The 21,252-nt window shown below is 45.1% G+C and overlaps 1 protein-coding gene across 2 annotated transcripts in view; it reads right to left on the reverse strand.

Moving 5' to 3' along the window:
- NAGA (alpha-N-acetylgalactosaminidase) overlaps positions 1–21,252 on the reverse strand; it is a 72,327-nt gene that overhangs the window by 33,828 nt on the left and 17,247 nt on the right. The window contains exon 1 of one of the 2 annotated variants that reach the window (XM_083153337.1): positions 11,125–11,258. The exons of the other annotated variant lie outside the window; for it this stretch is intronic. The gene's annotated coding sequence lies outside the window, so the exon portion shown is untranslated. Of the gene's footprint in view, positions 1–11,124; positions 11,259–21,252 lie in introns of those variants that run through there. 2 annotated transcript variants of the gene reach the window in all.

Below are 21,252 nucleotides of genomic sequence, written 5' to 3' on the forward strand. Positions count from 1 at the left end.
TTGGTTCTCTTCCTACCTATCTAATCGCTCTTTCAGTGTTCACTTCTCTGATTCTACCTCCTCCTCACTACCTCTGTCAGTTGGAGTACCACAAGGCTCAGTCTTAGGTCCTCTACTTCTCTCAACCTATACCTCCTCACTTGGGAAACTAATCAACTCTTTTGGATTTCAGTATCATCTGTACACTGATGATACTCAAATCTATCTACTCTCCCTGGAATTGTGTGACACCATCATCAGTGTCTCTGAATGTCTTTCTGCCATTTTATCTTGGATGTCATCTCGCCACCTCAAACTCAACATTTCCAAAACAGAATTAATTATATTCCCACCATCCAAGAGTAGTTACCAACCTGATATCTCTATCACTGTTGAGAACACAAAAATTAATCCTTCTCCACAAGCTCGCTGCCTAGGGGTCATCCTTGATTCTGAACTGTCCTTCATTCCTCACATTCAATCTGTCTCTAAATCATGTTACATGCATCTAAAAAACGTATCCAAAATTCGACCATACCTTACACATGACACTGCAAAAACTCTAATCCATGCACTCATTATATCACGCATTGACTATTGCAATAGCCTCCTTACCGGTCTTCCTAAGAATAGACTCTGACCACTACAGTCCATTTAATGCAGCTGCGAGGCTGATCTTACGAGCAGGTCCCTCCTACCTCTATGTCGGTTTGTATCTACCCAGTTTGTTTAATCACTGTTGCTTCCAATTGTAAAGTGCAACGGAATATGCTGCCCTATATAAGAAACTGTAAATAAATAATAAAATGTACTATCTACACTCATGACCAGACAATGAATTATTAGCCCCGATCAGCATATTTGTGCTGGGTGGACCCTTCTAGCACTTTTAGTTCACCATTGGCACAACACTGGGCAGCAATTTTGGGAGCTGTGACGGTGGTTACAGACCACATTGTTTCACCCTGGAGTTCGGAGCAGGAGATCCTTTCTGCATGTGGGCAGAATGGATTTCCGCCATATAAACAGCAGAAGCAGAGTGCAATCACTAACCTATGGATGTGACCAGGTGAAGTAATGCTAGCTGCGGTCACATCCAGTGCCAAGCAAGTGGTTAAATTCCATTTCGGATTTGTCTTCAGTCGATCAATAACTATGGCCTGGAATAATATTGCTAAAACATATCACTGTGCAGTGGCGACACCTGATGTGGCTAATAGATGGCCAAGCGTGCCCATATGGAGGACATGGTCTTGCGTGAAGGGATGTGGTCTTGTAGAAATCCCCCTTTTACATCACCCAATGGGATTCCCAGCATTCCCAGAGATGCTGGGTTGCCCCGGAGATTCTGATTGCATTACCAGCTGCTCCTTAGTGACAGGAGCCAGGCGCTGCAAGATTACCTCATAGTACAGCACTCAGCTCCAGGTCACTGCAGAGGAGATGGTATTTTGGTATCATTTTCTGGAAGGGTGACTCCTAAGTGTGATCCCCCCCCCCGCCCCCCCCCCCCCCCCCCCCCCCCCCCCATAGTGAAATCTCTGCATGTAAGCTGAGCATTTCCATGTGGCTAAGGGGCAGCACTCTATTTGTACATGTTAATAGAGAACAAGCAGCTCCTTATAATTTGTTGCCAAAAAGTCATGTACCACAAACACTCTTAACCCCTTCCTGACAGAGCCAGTTTTTGCGTTCCTGACAGAGCCCTTTTTTTCAAATCTGACATGTCTCACTTAAGTGGGGATAACTTTTTTTTGCTTTTACTTATCCCAGTGATTTTGAGATTATTTTTTCGTGACACATTGTACTTCAAATTAGTGGTAAATTTGGGTCGATACAGTCTGTGTTTTTTTGTGAAAAATACCAAAATGTCGTAAAAAAATGGAAAATTTAGCAATTTGCAAAATGTTAAATTTTCTGCTTGTGAGACAAATAATCATACCACTCAAAATAGTTAATAACTAACATAGACCATATGTCTACTTTATGTTTCCATCATTATTTCAACTTCCTTTTAATTTTTTTGGACACTAGGAGGCTTACAATATGAATAGCAAATTCTCAAATTTTCAAGAAAATTTCAAACACTGATTTTTTTAGGGACCAGTTCAGTTCTGATGTGACTTTGAGGGACTTGTATGTGAGACACCCCCATAAATGATACCATTTCAAAAACTGCACCCCTCACAGTATTCAAAACAGCATTTTGGAAGTTTGTTAACCCTTTAGGTGTTTCACAGGAATTAAAACAAAGTGTAGGTGAAATTTCAAAATTTCATTTTTTTTGCAGATTTGCAATTTTAATACATTTTTCTAAGGAACACAGTACATTTTACTAGAGAAATGTGACTAAAAATTGATTCCCCCAATTCTTTTGTTTTCATAAATATCCTATATGTGGCCCTAGTGTGCACGTTGACCAAACCACAGGCTTCATAATAGAAGGAGCACCTACTTGATTTTGGAGCCTCCTTTTTATGAGATTATTTTTTAGGCACCATGTAGGTTTCTAGGCACCATAAGATGCTAAAAGTTAGGAACCCCCCCACAAGTGACCCCATTTTGCAAACTACACCCCTCAGGGAATTCATCTAGGGGTATAGTGTACATTTCAAACCCCCAGGGGTTTCACCAATTGTGGTACAACTGGGCAGTGAAAATGAAAAATTATTTTTTTTACACAAAAATGCAGTTCTGGCTCCAAATTTGTCATTTTCAGAAGGTATGAAGGAGACAAAGCACCCCAAAATCTGTGCCCCAATTTCTCCCGAGTACGGCAATGCCTCACATGTGACCAAAAAATACCATTTGGGTGCATGGCAGGACTCAGAAGGGAAGGAGTGATTTTTGGATTTTGCAGCACAGATTTTGGTGGAATGAATGGTGGGTGCTATGTTGCACCAATACAGTGGAACCCCCCCACAAGTCACCCCATTTTGCAAAGTACACCCCTCAGGGAATTCATCTAGGGGTATAGTGTACATTTCAAACCCCCAGGGGTTTCACCAATTTTGATACAAGTGGGCAGTGAAAATGAAAAATTACATTTTTTTACACAAAAATGCAGTTCTGGCTCAAAATTTTTCATTTTCAGAAGGTATGAAGGAGAAAAAGCACCCCAAAATATGTGCCCCAATTTCTCCCGAGTACGGCAATGCCTCACATGTGACCAAAAAATACCAGTTGGGTGCATGGCAGGACTCAGAAGGGAAGGAGTGATTTTTGGATTTTGCAGCTCAGATTCTGGTGGAATTTTGGTGGGTGCTATGTCGCATTAGCAAGACCCCCCAAGCACCAATACAGTGGAACCCCCCCACAAGTGACCCCATTTTGCAAACTACACCCCTCATGGAATTCATCTAGGGGTATAGTGTACATTTCAAACCCCCAGGGGTTTCACCAATTTTGATACAAGTGGGCAGTGAAAATGAAAAATTACATTTTTTACACAAAAATGCAGTTCTGGCTCAAAATTTTTCATTTTCAGAAGGTATGAAGGAGAAAAAGCACCCCAAAATCTGTGCCCCAATTTCTCCCGAGTACGGCAATGCCTCACATGTGACCAAAAAATACCATTTGGGTGCATGGCAGGACTCAGAAGGGAAGGAGTGATTTTTGGATTTTGCAGCTCAGATTCTGGTGGAATTTTGGTGGGTGCTATGTCGCATTAGCAAGACCCCCCAAGCACCAATACAGTGGAACCCCCCCACAAGTGACCCCATTTTGCAAACTACACCCCTCATGGAATTCATCTAGGGGTATAGTGTACATTTCAAACCCCCAGGGGTTTCACCAATTTTGATACAACTGGGCAGTGAAAATGAAAAATTACATTTTTTTACACAAAAATGCAGTTCTGGCTCAAAATTTTTCATTTTCAGAAGGTATGAAGGAGAAAAAGCACCCCAAAATCTGTGCCCCAATTTCTCCCGAGTACGGCAATGCCTCACATGTGACCAAAAAATACCAGTTGGGTGCATGGCAGGACTCAGAAGGGAAGGAGTGATTTTTGGATTTTGCAGCACAGATTTTGGTGGAATGAATGGTGGGTGCTATGTTGCACCAATACAGTGGAACCCCCCCACAAGTCCCCCCATTTTGCAAAGTACACCCCTCAGGGAATTCATCTAGGGGTATAGTGTACATTTCAAACCCCCAGGGGTTTCACCAATTTTGATACAAGTGGGCAGTGAAAATGAAAAATTACATTTTTTTACACAAAAATGCAGTTCTGGCTCAAAATTTTTCATTTTCAGAAGGAATGAAGGAGACAAAGCACCCCAAAATCTGTGCCCCAATTTCTCCCGAGTACGGCAATGCCTCATGTGTGACCAAAAAGTGGCAGGACTCAGAAGGGAAGGAGTGATATTTGGATTTTGCAGCACAAATTCTGGTGGAATGATGGTGGGTGCTATGTCGCATTAGCAAGACCCCCAAAGCACCAATACAGTGGAACCCCCCCACAAGTGACCCCATTTTGCAAACTACACCCCTCAGGGAATTCATCTAGGGGTATAGTGTACATTTCAAACCCCAGTTTCACCAATTTTGATACAAGTGGGCAGTGAAAATGAAAAATTACATTTTTTTACACAAAAATGCAGTTCTGGCTCAAAATATTTCATTTTCAGAAGGAATGAAGGAGACAAAGCACCCCAAAATCTGTGCCCCAATTTCTCCCGAGTACGGCAATGCCTCACATGTGACCAAAAAATACCAGTTGGGTGCATGGCAGGACTCAGAAGGGAAGGAGTGATTTTTGGATTTTGCGGCTCAGATTCTGGTGGAATGAATGGTGGGTGCTATGTGGCAATAGCAAGACCCCCGAAGCACGGTGAAATTATGAACCTAATAATCCATAGATGTGTGGTATATTTTAAAACACTCCTTTATACATAGGCCGGGTTTGTCGGGGCAAGTGTCACACTGGAAAATAGTTTGCTTTCTTATTCCCTTTTTATAGCAAACTTTGCACCTTTTTTGTGTCCTGCCCTTTTTTCCAGTGGAGGGGATTTCATCAGGAAAATGCTGCCCTGGTACAATACGGGGGCCAGTACTAGAAGTACTGGGGCCCTCTGCCTGCTGGTTCCCAAATATTAGGCCCTTTATGACTTCCTCTTAAAAGTGCATAAATGTCCCCCTCTGGCCGGTAGAACGGAATAGCACGTAAGCGTTATACAGTGCCATCTGGATGATATACACGGCCAGCTTCTTGTACCAGATTTTTGTTTTCCGCAGGGCACTGTACGGCTTCAGTACCTGATCTGAAAGATCCACTCCGCCCATGTACCTATTGTAATCCAGGATACAATTAGGTTTTGAGGTGTGGGTACTGGTACCTCGTACAGGGACGGAGGTGGTACTGTCTCCGTGAATTGTTGTCAGTATAAGGACATCCCTCTTGTCCTTATATTTGACCAACAACATATTTTCGGTGCATATTCCCCTGCTTTCACCCCTTCTCATTACTTGGGCAATGTGCGTTTTTGGGAGGCCTCTTTGGTTCTTGCGCACAGTACCGCAAGCTGCTGTACCTCTTGAACCAAGGGCCTTAAACAGGGGGATGCTGGTGTAAAAGTTATCCACATAGAGGTGATAACCTTTATCCAGGAAGGGGTGCACTAAATCCCAGACAATTTTTCCACTAACACCTACGAGGGAGGGGGGGCATTCTGGCGGTTCAATTCTTGAATCCTTCCCTTCATATACCCTAAACCTGTGAGTGTACCCTGAGGTGCTTTCACACAGCTTATACATTTTTATGCCATACCTTGCCCTCTTACTGGGAAGGTACTGGCGGAATTTAACCCTTCCTTTAAAATGTATAAGGGACTTGTCTATGCAAATGAATTTATCTGGGATGTACATGTCTTCAAATTTGGCACTGAAATGATCAATGACCGGCCTGACTTTGAATAGCCGGTCAAAGGTGGGATCATCTCTGGGTGGGCACTGTGCATTATCGTTGTAATGCAAAAATTTAAGGATCGTCTCAAATCGAGCCCGGGGCATGGCCATACGGTAAAATGGGGTGCTGTACAGAACATCTGTACTCCAATATTGCCTAATTTCTGGCTTTTTTACTATGCCCATATGAAACACCAGACCCCAAAACGTCATCATCTCTACTGCATCTACAGGGGTCCACCTAGCAAATGATGACGTGGGGTTTTGAGCAATAAACTGCTGGGCATATAAATTAGTTTGGTCCACCATTAAATTTATAAAATCATCAGAGAAAAATAATTTGAAAAAGTCAATTTCTCTGAGACCTGTGGAATCAAATTGGATTCCTGGCATGGCCAAAAACTCAGGAACCTGGGGCTCAAAATTGTCTGGTGGTGGGGTCCATACGAGATCAATTATTGGGGGGGGGGGGGTCTCAGCTGCTCTACGGGGGCGTCTTTGAGGGGGTCCCTCATCACCAGAGGAGGAAGAGGAGCTTAAGGCGAATCCTTCAAATTCCCCGCTTGCATCACTGGCTGTGTCAGAGTCAGAAGCAAGCATGGCATATGCCTCCTCCGCTGAATACATTCTTCTGGATGACTGGGATGACATTTGGGATGACATTTGGGATGCCATTTTTATTTTTGTGTTACTGGTAGTGAAATGTTTCAACACGTGTATAGTGTAGGGGGGGGTACAAACTTTATTTCAACCCGGGGGGTATGTAGTGTGTAGTGTGTATGTAGTGCAGAAAAAAAAAATACTTTATACAAAAAAAAAAAATTGAAGGGGTTAAAAAAAAAAAAAAAATTGAAGGGGTTAAAAAAAAAAATTGAAGGGGTTAAAAAAAAAAATTGAAGGGGTTAAAAAAAAAAAAAAAGGTCCTGCGCCAAAAATTGAGCACAGATGTTGGTCAGTAACGTCCGTCACTGAACAGCGCTCAAAGGCAACAGGAATTTGATCCAAAAAAAAAAAAAAATAGATCAACCCTGTGCCGAAAAAGATGATCAGTGATGTACGTCACTGATCAGCGCACAGCGGCCACAGGACACCCACAAAATCACAGTGTGTGTAAAAAAAAAATTAAAAAAAGACCCCACAGCACACACAAAAAAAAAAAAGGTGATCAGTGATGCGACACTGATTACCAGTGAGGGGCAGCAGGTGCACAACCTTTGGTGCAACTGACAGTGCAACTGGCAGGTATATATATAAAAAAAAAAAACCTCTGCACCCCCAAAAAGTTGCTGATCACCTCAGATATAGTGATCAGCACAAAAGGCGGGGGCAGCAGACACAAAATTTAGCACTCTCTATCACTCTCTGTCACTATCTCTCTCTATCTCTCTATCTCTCACTATCTAACACTCTATGACACTGCAGCAGCAGCAGTGACAGGTATATATATATATAAAAAAAAACCTGCGCCCCCAAAAAGTTGCTGATCAGTTAATTTATACTGATCAGCACAAAAGGGGGGGCAGCAGTCAGTTATATAAAAAATATATAGCACAATCTGTCACTATCTCTATCTCTCTCTCTCTCTATCTCTCTATCTATAACTATCACACTGCAGCAGCACAAAATATAGCACTCTCTGTCACTAGGCCTCTCTATCTCTCTCTCTCTATCTCTCTCTATCTCTCTCTATCTCTCTCTATCTCTCTCTATCTCTATAACTATATCACACTGCAGCAGCACAAAATATAGCACTCTCTGACACTATCTCTCTCAATCTCTCTCTATCTAACTAACGCTATTACACTGCAGCAGCACAAGTTCACAACACAGGAAGTCACAAGTAACAGGATCCAGGAAGCATCCAGCACACTACAAGCAGTGATGAAGCAGGCAAGATATTTGCAAGGATCAGGTAAGTATTTTGCAAGGTTCTGGTCAGTATATCGCGGCAGCTAGGCACGGTGACCGCACTGCACGCAATTCCAGTCCGGAATGGCGTCTGCAGTGCAGTCACCGTTAGTTTAAACCCCCCTCCATGGCTGTGATTGGTCCGTCGGTCCGACGGACCAATCACGGCCTTTGGGGGCGGGCGGGGTGAGGTGGGGTGACACCAGTGTCACCCTTACACCCCGCGGTGATTGGTGCTGTACTTTACAGCACCAATCACCTCCGATCGCGTGTCACCGGCGAACGTTATTCGCCGGTGACACAGAAAACGCTGTAATTGGCTGTTCACACTGAACAGCCAATCACAGCGATCGCCGACGGGGGGGGCGGCATCGCAGCCCCCCCTGGGCATGCACGGACATGTCTGCTGTCAGGGACAGCAGACATGTTGAAACTGTCACCGCGTCTATAGACGCGGTGACAGTTAAATGCCATGACGTACATTTACGCCATGTGTCGGGAAGTACTTCCCGACCATGACGTAAATGTACGTCAATTGTCGGGAAGGGGTTAAGGGGTCTATTTAACAGATCTGCTAAAAGCTTTTTGCCATCTTTTCTCATTGCTTTAGCGTCTGAGGCGCTGCTACGTAACCGGCACCCTCATGATCCCCTCTCCACAGGAGAGATGATATCATGCGGGCACAAGCGCTGTGTTAGAGGCGCTCACTTGACAGGAGGGTTAGGGGTAGCAGCGCTGGCCTGCCATAGAGAAGTCAGCGTAAGGTGGCACGCGCTGCCGCCCTGCAACTGAACAAGTAGCCTGATAATGTAAGGTGGCTAGGCAGCTGGTAACCTGCCAGAATTCAAACAGTCGCTACGCTACTAGCGTAGCTTAAGGCAGTCTGGCAAGCTGCCAAGATTCAAAGCTAGAGTGGCTCGTGCTGCCGCCGTGAAACTAAACAAGTACCAAAAAATATATATTAATTTAAAGCTTGATCACTTTTCTATCTTATCACTGTTTTAAACATTGACAACACAATACATTTATTACCTCAGTAAACAATAATGATAAATAAACCATATACTTCTAACTCACCTTGTGTACACAGCCTAACAGTGTTCAGGATTACACACATGGATGCTTTCTTTAAAACATCTTAATCCATTACACTCATCACAATAGCAGTTGGATAGAAAACCTGATCTACAGGTTTGTATCCTAAATCTAGTGAGACAATCAATGACTCATAAACCAAGTCTTAATAAAGTCACCTGATGGAAAGTCACATGTATATACATGTCACCATGTCCTGACACACTTTGTATTGTTTAGTAATCTATTTGAACATCTGTCGTGATGTTTTAGGCGTGTCTGCGATGTGTTGAGGGTTAGGTGTTAGGACACAAGTTTAAAGATGATACAGACTATGTTACACCACTCTTTGATAAGAGCCCTGGTGTGGGGGCGGTGTCATTGGTTGGGATTGGGTTGCTCGTGAGGGTACTAGTTACACTTGGGGAGGTGGGGTGGGTAGTTCCATCCCAGGGTATGGTTGAGTCTAAAAATTAACTTTTATTAGTTTTCAATAAAATAGAAACTTGACAAAAACGTTTTCAGGCGTTCACACACAAACATATAAACATATATTGAAACACACTCAATGATCTGTGCCCGCCGGACATTCAGTCCTCTTGTTCAATATTCTGCAAAGATGTGTATCTACAGGTTTATGGGAATCAGGCCTGTCAGGCCTGCCCTTAGGCAGTCTGTCAAAGATCCTCTGCCGCCCAACCACCCTCTGGCACTGCAAACGTCCAATTTGGCAAATTTTGAGCCTTGTTGTGTGCTTGCTGTCCCCAAAGTGGTTATGTGACAGATAGGTATTCTGTCAACAAAAAAACCTGGTACACATTTTGAACCTAAAATCGGCGATTATAGTCCCGGTATATACTAGAGTATGTCAGGTGGAGAGCCTATTGATACTGGAATTTACACAGGCTGTACCTAACTTGTAATATCTATTTGTTTCAGAGTAAAATTCTAGACATCCTGGTGTTAGTTTCAATGAAACCCAGATCAAATGTGGCTCTGTAACAAATAAATCTGACAGTTGCAGTTCTGACCAATACAATGTATCCCGGTTGTTTCAATTCCCTTGCAGAGTTTTGATGCAATTGAGTAATGGTTATCTTATTCTAAACAGTCTGACAGTTGCAGTGTGTCCAAGTGGTTGCAAAAGTCTTTCCTTCTTTTTGCTTCTACATACAATTTACTCTCCAGGGTGCACCTCCACGCCACTTATTCTGTGAGACTCTGTATAACAGGCCTCCTACACCTCTATGGGGTTTATTCTAGTTCATTCTTTCTGACAAAATCCTTCTTAGATGGACAAAACCATGTGCACTGCAGGGGGGCAGATGTAACATGTGCAGAGAGAATCCCCACGAGGGGACGCAGAATACATGTAAAGTAATCCACGTCCGCTCGCCACGCTTCGGGCTCGGTGGCTCGCTGCGCTCGTCACACTATATAAAATCAACTCTATACCGTAGTGGATAGTGGGGTTATAAAAGGGTAGTAAATCGCATTGCACATCAAATCGTATGCATATCGCATGCAAAATCTGCCGCTGTGAAACTAAACAAGTACCCAAAATCCTTCTTAGATGGACAAAACCATGTGCACTGTGCAGAAAGAATTAGATTTGGGTGAGTTATTTTGTTTCTATGCAGGGACAATACTGGCTGCTTTATTTTTACACTGCAATATAGATCTCACTTTGAAGTAAAACCCCACCCAAATCTAATTCTCTCTGCACAAGTAACATCTGCCCCACCTGCAGTGCACATGGTTTTGTCCATCTAAGAAGCAATTTGTCAGAAAGAGTGAACCAAATATACCCCCCCCCCCCCCCCGTGTGTGGGAAACTTAACCAAAATCACACAGCAATACTACATAGATCATTACCCTAAGGACTGCAAAAACAGCACACACTGGGCTTAATTCAAACCGCAGAACAAATTTGTTAGCAAAATGGGCAAAACCATGTGCACTGCAGGTGGTGCAGGGTTAACGTGTTCAGAGAGTTAGGTTTGTGTGGGGTGTGTTGAAACTGAAATCTAAATTTCAGTGTAAAAATAAAGCAGAAAGTACTTACCCTGCACATAAACAAAATAACACCCAAATCTTACTCTCTCTCTGCACATTACATTTGCCCCATCTGCAGTGCAAATGGTTTTTCCCATTTTGAGAAAAAAAATTGTCCTGCGATCAGGTCTGAATTAGGCCTATTGTACAACATAATGCACAGAAAAGAAGATGTTTAGCAGCTAGGATTTTGAGACCAACCTGTGTGCAACACTCTCTGCTGCTCCTGCAAGTTCGAATGGAACAAAATAGTGAGCAGGAAACAGGAACTGAATGGAGAGATCACAAGACAAGACTGCTGTGCTGTGTGCACTTCCTACCCTCACATGCATTGCTTTTGTGTCATGTTGTTACATTACACTCTGAATCATTACTGCCATCTGCTGTACATTGTATGTAATTCTACTAACATGCTGGAATATCTGTAATTAGGGAAAGCCTGTTATTTTATTATATACATTAACTTTTATGGGATCAATTCAATTAGTCATAAGGCAGCTTGAAATGTAAATGTAATGTGTACCCCTCAATTACAGTACACCATATTCACAGATTTTTTTTACACAGCCCAATATGGCTTTGTAGAAATATGTGAGATGGGAGTACCAAATAATACAAATCAAGCTCTGCATAGTGATGCTCTCCATCATTGTGATGTTATAACTGGTTTCCATGAGGAACTCTAATGCACTGGCTTTATTTCTCTATCGAATGAAAGGTCCTTCAGTGAAAACTGTAGGCAATTGACCATTGATGATTTTCTCCCAAAGGTGCAGGGACATGGAGCAGAGCTCCCACCCCGACACCCCTGTAAAGCCCGCCCCATATTCTGATTGGCCCATGGGCCAGTCAATCAGAAAAAAATAGATGACCATCGATAGTCATCCATTAGATATTTTGCTGCCATTGATAAGTGTTTGCACTATCACCATCGATGGTAGCCATTGATGGCGATAGCACCAATGGCCATCCCTACAACATTCTAGAGCTCCGAAGCTTGAAAGGCGCACCCCTGTTTTGCCACCGTGGGCGCATGGCCAGTGCTCTGACAGCTGCTGACCATGCCCCCTCTCCCTTCTGTCTCAGTGAATAGACGCTGTGCTCATGTGCACAGCTTTTATTCCACGCAGGACAGTCCCAAAAATCAGGACAGTTGGGAGGTATGAGATAAGGATATAAACTCAGTTCAGAAAAATCACTCAAGGATTTTGAAAGAGAATATTCAGAGGGATTCGGCATGAGAATCCGGCGGTCGGGATCCCGGCGTTCAAAATCCCGACGCCGGAATCCCGACAAGGGGGGGACGTGGATCGCCCCCCCTTGCGGGCCCGGTGCCTCGCTACACTCGGCACACTAATTTATTCTCCCTCCGAGGGTGTCGCGGACACCCACGGGGGGAGAAAGTGTTGGGATTTCGGCGTTTGGGATTCCGGCGTTGGGATTTAAACTGCATCCCATTCAGAGGATATAAATCTTTTAATGTCCTCTGAATAAAGGCCCATACACACTGGGGGACTTTGAGCTGTTCAGTTTATTCATCTGGGCTGCTTTCAGCTCCAAAGCCGCTCAGTGTGTACGGGGCAGCAATCAGCAGTGAGCGCTGATGTGCGCTTTTGCATCATCGCTGGCCTGGCCGCTCATCTGCTGATTTATTACCAGCAGATGAGTGGCGGACAGGATGGCTTTTGTCCTGCTATGGAAAGTCGTCCACCCCCGGAAAATCGCCAAAACGGGCAAAAAACGCTCAGGATGTATGCACTGAGCATTTTTCAGCACAGCGATTTTCCCCATCATCAATCACCATACACGCTGGGAAAAAAGCCTAGTGTGTATGGACCTTAAAAGGTCTAATACAGGCTAACAATACTCAATGAACATACCGAATTACACTATAAACATCAATAATCAATACACAGGGAAAAAAAGGCTTTTATTATTCTGGAAACTGTGAAAAGGCGGTTGTCTCTCAGTCAGCGTTGTGTTTCTGCAAAAGAGTTCACCTTTTCTACAAATGTTCCTTAGCTATACAAACTCTCCCATATGTACAGGTTGCTATAGACTATGATGAACCCAGGGGTGTGCAGTCAGGGGAGGCAGTGCCTCCCTTGTCATAAATAATTAACATAATCAAATAATATAAAGAAAATATTTATGACGCATATTCTGTCATAAATATAGTCTTTATAGTATTTTAATTATTTATAATAGAGATGTGCAGGCTCTGCAAACAAACAAGAACTTGTAACCTGGCGCGAAATGTACACTAATTAAATGAATAATAAGCAGCTCTTATCAGTCCCGGAGACCATCTATCTCCCAATACAACAATGGAACACAATATAGGGTTGGACCAACACGCGCGCTGGGTACAGGTTCAATCACTAATCTCCTAGTGTGGATGACACAGGGAATCAATATCGATATCAGATCCTCACTTGCACACACTATGGGTCTGGTGGGTGTGGGTGATCACCTCCCTGGATGCATGTAGCAGACAGACACTTGCTTTAAAGTTCTGTCTCGCGTTCACATAGCGTGTTCTTTACAGGGAAAATCACCCGCATTCATTCGTCTGTGTTTCAAGTCGGAAAGACACTTACTTTCTGATTCAATCTCGCATGCCCGTAGCAGGTTCTTTATTGACCAGATATTCAACGCTTGAGCAGGGAGAACACTTTATTCCACACGATAAAAACACAGGTAAAAAATGGGACAGAGGAGGCACAGAGAGGCGTGGATGATCCGGCGGGTTCGCGCTGCAGACACAGTGATCCTTGGTCCCTTCTAGACAGACGCTGCTTGAGTAAGCAGCTGAGATGGCATCAACGCGTTTCCGAACCAGAGTTCCTTTGTCAAGATCTTGACAAAGGAACTCTGGTTCCGAAACGCGTTGATGCCATCTCAGCTGCTCACTCAAGCAGCGTCTGTCTAGAAGGGACCAAGGATCACTGGGAAGCGTCTTCAGCGGCTGCGTCTGCAGCGCGAACCCGCCGGATCATCCACGCCTCTCTGTGCCTCCTCTGTCCCATTTTTTACCTGTGTTTTTATCGTGTGGAATAAAGTGTTCTCCCTGCTCAAGCATTGAATATCTGGTCTATAAAGAACCTGCTACGGGCATGCGAGATTGAATCAGAAAGTAAGTGTCTTTCCGACTTGAAACACAGACGAATGAATGCGGGTGATTTTCCCTGTAAAGAACACGCTATGTGAACGCGAGACAGAACTTTAAAGTAAGTGTCTGTCTGCTACATGCATCCAGGGAGGTGATCACCCACACCCACCAGACCCATAGTGTGTGCAAGTGAGGATCTGATATCGATATTGATTCCATGTGTCATCCACACTAGGAGATTAGTGATTGAACCTGTACCCAGCGCGCGTGTCGGTCCAACCCTATATTGTGTTCCATGTTCAGGCTCTGATTTACTCTGATTTCAAAGCAGGATCTTATTGGCTATCAACTGTCAACAACTGTCATGTGATTTGGGAGTTACATCAGAGTAAATCAGAGTTAATCAGAGCCTGCACATCTCTAATTTATAAACCATTTTTTTGTTATTTATTGGGGTTTTGGAGGCACCAAGAGTGGTGCCTCTCTTTATTAATAGTTAAGGACCTGAACAGGGGGCAGAGAGGGGCCGGGCAGTGGGCAGGGCTGAGCACTGCCCATTAAAAACAATTTGAGGACTTGTACAGTATGTGGACCTGGCACCTGATGCTTCAATAAAAAAATGTTTTTTTTTATAAAAACAACAAAAAGATGGAGAAGCGGCACCTGTAGCTGTGCCTCAGTGACAGGGAGGCATGCCCCTGTCACTGAGGCAGATGTGATTGGCCATTAGGTCCAACTCACAGGGGACATGTCTTCACTCTATTCTCCCACTCCCCCAAAGTCCCACTCTGATCAGCTTCAGTGCTGCTCTCCAGACTCACTCTCTCTCTCACAGCCACCTGCATGCTTATGTCTCCCGCTGCGCATCCACCTGGTAGCTTCTCCCACTGCGCGCCCTCCTCTTAGCATCTCCAGCTGCCCGCCCGCTTGTTAGTGCGGTGCTAAGTGCAGGGGACACACTGCATGTGGGAGATGTCTAACTTGCTTGTCATCTGGGTCCCGAAAGCAGGGATGTGCAGTCAGCACAGGTGGGGGCACTTAGTGCAAGATTTTTATTTATTTTATTTATTAACAGTTTCATTTATTATCAGTCCCTGCCCCAGTGGAGCTTACAATCTATATTCCCTACCACATACATGCACACACAGACATTCTAGGGTTAATTTGTTGGGAGCCAATTATCCTATCAGTATATTTTTTGGGATTGTGGGAGGAAACCGGAGTACCTGGAGGAAACACACGCAAGTACAGGGAGAATATACAAACTCTGTACAGTTAGAGCCATGGTGGGAATCAAACCCATGACCTCAGCGCTGTGAGGCAGTAATGCTAACCATTACACCGTCCTTACTTTACTAAGCCTTAAAAAGTTATAAAATGGAGAGTGATAAACCTCCAGCCAATCAGCTCCTATAGTACCTGTAATTTTTCACACCCAGCCTGTGACATAGCAGTTAGGAGGTGATTGGCTGGTGGTTTATCACTCTCCATTTTATCACTTTTTCAAGCTTAGTATATCTGGACGTTGATCTGGGAAAATGCAGCCGTGTGAAGGCAACACACCATCCTGCACTAGCTTGCTGCCGCCGTCACACTCAGCTGTTCTCCTCCACTATCTCTCCCCTGGTGCACCAACTCCACTGTAATTTTCTGTGTGTGTGTGTGGGGGGGGGGGGGGGGGAGAGATTGTGGTGGTGGCAGTGCCTCTCTGTACACAGTCACCACCGCACATCACTGGATGAACCATTAGCTAAATTAGTCATTCAGGCTTTAGGATAACATAAATATGTTGTAAAACAAACTATTAACCATAAAATATACATAGATTACAATGACATCAGGGTCTAAAATAAATATATACCTCTTCCGCTCCAGGGCATACATGCAACCCACTTTAAGTAAATAATTTACTAATTCCCTACCTGTGGAAGCCACTGAACCCAGGCAATTAGTATAATTACTACCAAGAGGGGTGGGGGGCTGTGTCTGGTGCCCGGAACACCCCCCCCCCCTTTCTTGGCAAGTGCCTTAAACAGGGCCGGCGCCACCACTAGGCAGGTCTAGGCATTTGCCTAGGGCGCCGGCCACTAGAGGGCGGTAATGAGCCGCCGGGGAGAGGTACCATAGAGGTACCATAGAAAGCTGGGAGCGAGGAGCAGGTAAGACAGTGGGCTTCCACTCCCCCCCCCATCCCGCCCATCAATCAACGCTGCCCTCTTTCCCCCCTGGACAAGGTATCGGCAGCACTGCAGCAGTATTCGCCCGCACACACCCCCCCCCCCCCACCTCCCGGAGCGCGGCTGCCCGCTGTGGTATTGCCCACAAAACAGTCCCGTCCCCGTCACACACAAACACCCCCGCCCCCGGAGCCCGGGCGCCCGCCGCAGTATCGCCCTAAACCCCCCCCGGAGCGCGTGCGGGGGGGTGCATCGGGCGGCGGGCGGAGGTTTTGCCTGGGGCGGGGGGTAGGCTTGCACCGGCCCTGGCCTTAAATTATGACAATAGCACTGGTATATAATATGATCAGTATAGTTGCCACCACACCATGCAGTGTGAGGGACAGAGCAGAGCTGCTGCACATTCCCAGTGTACCAGCTTCTTCTAACACATTAATGCCCCTTTCAGACCGCATTTATTACCCTTTATACCGTATTTTTTTACCACTTCAAAACGGTAATATGTGCGGTCTGAAAGGTCCAGAGTGAATTTACCGTTAAAAAAAAAAAGGTATTTTTTGCAGTCTGAATAGGTCTGAAACTTTATTTAGGACCCTGGCAGTACTAAGCACTGAGCTGGTCCTACTCTGTGCATATCTAATGAGCGGGACCCAGCGCAGTGAATATTTAATGAGCAGGTCCCTGCCCCCTGCATATAGAATGAGCGGGACCCGTTCTGTGCAGTGAATATTTAATGAGCGGGTCCCCGCCCCCTGCATATGGACTCACATCTGAGTCATCAGCTCATCACGACAAGCGTCTCTGTCTTCAGTGAGATTGTTGCAAAGCTTCCACCTTGGCCGTGCCTCACAAGCCTAATGGCTAATACACCACTGCCTGGTGGGTGGGACAGGGACGACTGGAATTCAATTAGCCACTGGACTTACATCACTCATGCATCTGGCAGGTTTTACACTGGGAGCTATTTATTTAGCAGCCTGCTTCTTTATCTGATTCATTGAATTGAACTGAATTGACAACGCAAGTATCCAGAACACTTAGGGGGAGCGCAGCAGCTACGTCAAACGCATCTGCTGCAACCCAAAACATGGCCGCCCTGCACCTGGCTTCCCAGCTAAGCTGTGCAGCCAGGGGGGCAGCAAATACCGTGCGAGTACTTAGCTGTGTAACGAATCACTCATGGCAAAGTATAGAGTTAACGTGTAATGGAGGAGGGATCCCAACCCATCCAAAAATATGAGCACATTTAAATCATATTGCTAATTTTGGGTAATCTGGAGCAAATCAAAATCTCTAATTTTTACAACATGTACAGGTAGTATTCAGTGCGCACAAAATCAGTATATAGGTGTGCCTATTACTATGCATCATTTTAGGGCTGCGAACTTAAATGTCCAATAAATAAACAATGGGGAACATTTGCTGCCGTTGCTGGTAATTAAATGTCATGACAGCGCTGCATCACTCCTAATTGAATTGACTCCAAATTTTTTTTAAATGTCAGTGCCGCCACACCGCGTGAGTTAGGGGCCTGTGTTTTTACTACCTAGGAGGAATGGAAGGAGGCAAAGTGTTCTGGGAGGGAGTTAAGTGGAGCTCCTGCCCAGAAGCCACTCATGGAGGGGAGAGGGAAAAGGAGCCATTGGGCACTTCTGCTGCCTCCGCTGCCCAGAGTGGAAGCAATTGTGGAGATGGGAGGAGAAAGAAAATCAGTATAGTCTCTGGCAGTGGTAGCCAACCCTAGACCTCGAGAGCTACCAACAGTTTACATTTTCCAGACAACCTAGCTGCTGCACAGCTGCACTCATTTCTCGCGAACACTTTTTAAAAGATACACAGATGGAGCTAATTACATCACTTGTGATTATGTGAGGAGACCTGCAAAACATGCACTGTTGGTAGCTCTCGAGGACTAGGGTTGGCTACCCCAGACCTAGACTCATGTCAACCTAAATGCATGTCGCCCTAATGACTATCAACCAACATCTTGGTGACCCAGGGCGGGATGTACTAAAGGGGAAATGCGGTAAAACGTGGGTTTTACTGCATTTTTCTATGTACCGTTACCCGTCCGCCCCGTCTCCGCCGGGCAGGGTATCGACACCTCTGGGTGGCGATACCCTATAGTAGCCTATGGGCTTCTATCGCCGCCCGCTGCCTGCGCGGCCCCTCCTGTCCTCCATCAATCTGCTCCTCCCCCAGCAGGTGTCACAGCCGGGAGGACATCTGGCTGCAGGGGGGAGGAGGAGGAGACTCTGGGGACACTGACAGCCGCCGGGATGTGACGGAGACCCCGCACACCACATTACAGGTATTGCGGGGGTCTCAGTCACCGCACCCTGATGCTAGCTGCATATGTTAGTACATATGCGGTAGCATCGCGGCAGCTGGGCGGCGATGTATATTAATACATCCCGCCCCCAATGACTGTATACCCCTGGTTATACATTCCCAGATGCGGGAGAGACAGGGGCGGATCCAGGATAAAATGACAGGGGGGGCACCATGATAAAAAAGGGTTTGGGTGGGGGAGGGGCGGTGTTAGTGATGCCAGTGTACATGGGGCAGGAGAGGGTGGGAATGGAATTAAAAATAGGCCCTGGGATTTAAAGTAGGCAGGCCCACCATGGCGACAAAAGTGAAGGATGTAGTTGTGCGCGCGCCAAAGGCGCGCTCCAGAAAAGGGTGTGTGGCCACTCAACAGGGGGCGTGTCAACACCATATACAACTTCTACACATTATGCAACAAAATACTAGACCCCATTATACTTGCCCCTTACACATGATGCCAAACGGAATGAGCCAAAATTGACATAATGACACATGGATTGAGCCAAAATTCACATAATGCCAAATGGATTATGTCAAAATTCACATAATGCCACACGGATTGAGCCAAAATTCACATAATGCCACACGGATTGAGCCAAAATTCACATAATGCCACACGGATTGGGAAAAAATTCACATAATGCCACACGGATTGAGCCAAAATTCACATAATGCCACATGGATTGAGCCAAAATTCACATAATGCCACACGGATTGAGACAAAATTCACATAATGCCACATGGATTGAGCCCGAATTCACATAATGCCACACAGATTAAGCCAAAATTCACAATACACTTCATAAACAGGGACATTGTCCACCAAAGGCTCGCATTAAACATTTACACCATAATGTCCATTAAGTTACACGCCATTATGTCCATTATGTGTTATGCCAAACACCATAATGCCTGTAAAAAATTATGCTACATAAGTGCTGCTTCTCTACATGCTCATTGCCAAGGGTTCCATGCTCATTGCCAGAGGTTCCATGCTCGTTGCCATGTGGGATTACATGCTCATTGCCAAGGGGGAATACATGCTCGTGGTAAATGGGGGACAGCTGCCGCCAGGCAGAAGTGATAGCCACTGACAGTGGCAGAGCCTGGCTGTATTCAGAGCACTGCAGGTCCCGGCTATTTGAAATAATACCCCTTTCACACCAGAAAATGCATTGCCAGGTTGGCCCCTTTTACACCAGCCTAGTCCCTGCATTTTCTGGTGTGAGGGGGAGAGAAAACCACCCCTCCCAACTTTAACCAGTTATCTCATTTAACCGGCTATATCTTCGGAACCAACTGACCCATTTACATGAGACAAGTATTATATTGAAGAACTTTTGGTCCAGTGAAACTGGAACGTTTGGTTCCAGAGTAATCTGCCCTCAAAGAACATGAACAGCCATGAAATTACATTTAAAAAAAATAATTGGTTTACACGCAATATCTCTGGAACCGATTGACCGATTTGGACCAGCCTGGTATCATATTGATGGCCCAGCGATTTGGAATTGAATGAAATCAACCACAAGCTTCTGTGATGCCAGGGCGGGAACTGGCAGCCGTCAGAACCGGGTGGGGGTCGGAATCGACGGGTCCCATATTATTATATGGGGAAAAAACGTTACAGGTTTGCCAGGCGATATTTCCGGTTCCCAGGGGGCTAGAGACACGGGGCTGGGCTCGTTGGAAAGCCCTGGTCCTCAGCTACAAAATAAATGACAGGGGGGCACGTGCCCAGGTGCCCCCCCTGAATCCGCCACTGGGGAGAGATAAGCACTGGGGCACCAACAGGTCATCCGGGCCCTGGTCAAATGAAGGCTCATAGCCACCCGGGGCATAGGCTTGCCACTGTGTAAAAAAATTGCTTTTTATTGGCTTTTTTTTCTAGCACAGCAAAATATATCATAACAAACAGTGTGTGAACTCACTCTGAAGTAACCCCGGTAAAACGTGTCTGCACAGACTGAGCTCTATCTCCGCCACACGCCGTTTGCGGGACCCATGGAGATGACATCATCAGTCTCCAACTATTGTCATGGTAACAGCATAAACAAAGCAGTGTACGGACTGGCCCGGGTATTGCTACACCAGATCAGAGTAACTAGTGAATCTGTGAAACATGTAAAACGAAACTAACTTGTGAATAACATATTTGAATACTATTTGAACATGTATATGTGTTCAAGAGATGTAGTTTCACTCTCTGCCAGCAGATGGCAGTGTTTCGGGGACTCACAGACATATATATATATATATATATATATATATATATATATATATAACAAGAGGATAGACTTTTGTTTGCGCTAGGAATAGCAGCAGCTCTTTATTAGTCCTCACTGTTAAGTGAAGGACGGAAAGATAGACATAGGAGAAAAATATAGAGTGTGGTCTGTGATGTCCACCACCTTTTACATACAATTTATGGTAGACACAACAATTATACATTTGTTAAAAAGGGAATATTTTATTTTTCAGACACCAGCTTCATGTTTCAGTGTTCTCAGTTTTCAATGGAATAAAAATGGAAATGGAATATTCGACAGGTAACAAGCAGTGACCTGGATCACATAGTGCTGTAGCGTCCTGTGTCCATGGCAACAGCCGCCACTGTATGTGTGACAGCGGCAGCGCTGGGCGTATCGGAGCACACACAGGGCGAGATTCACCAAACTAAAAATGCCGTAAAAACCATGTTTTCGGGGT

Source organism: Crinia signifera, chromosome 7 (assembly GCF_055691185.1).
Source record: "Crinia signifera chromosome 7, ASM5569118v1, whole genome shotgun sequence".
In the NCBI taxonomy this organism is placed as follows: domain Eukaryota; kingdom Metazoa; phylum Chordata; class Amphibia; order Anura; family Myobatrachidae; genus Crinia; species Crinia signifera.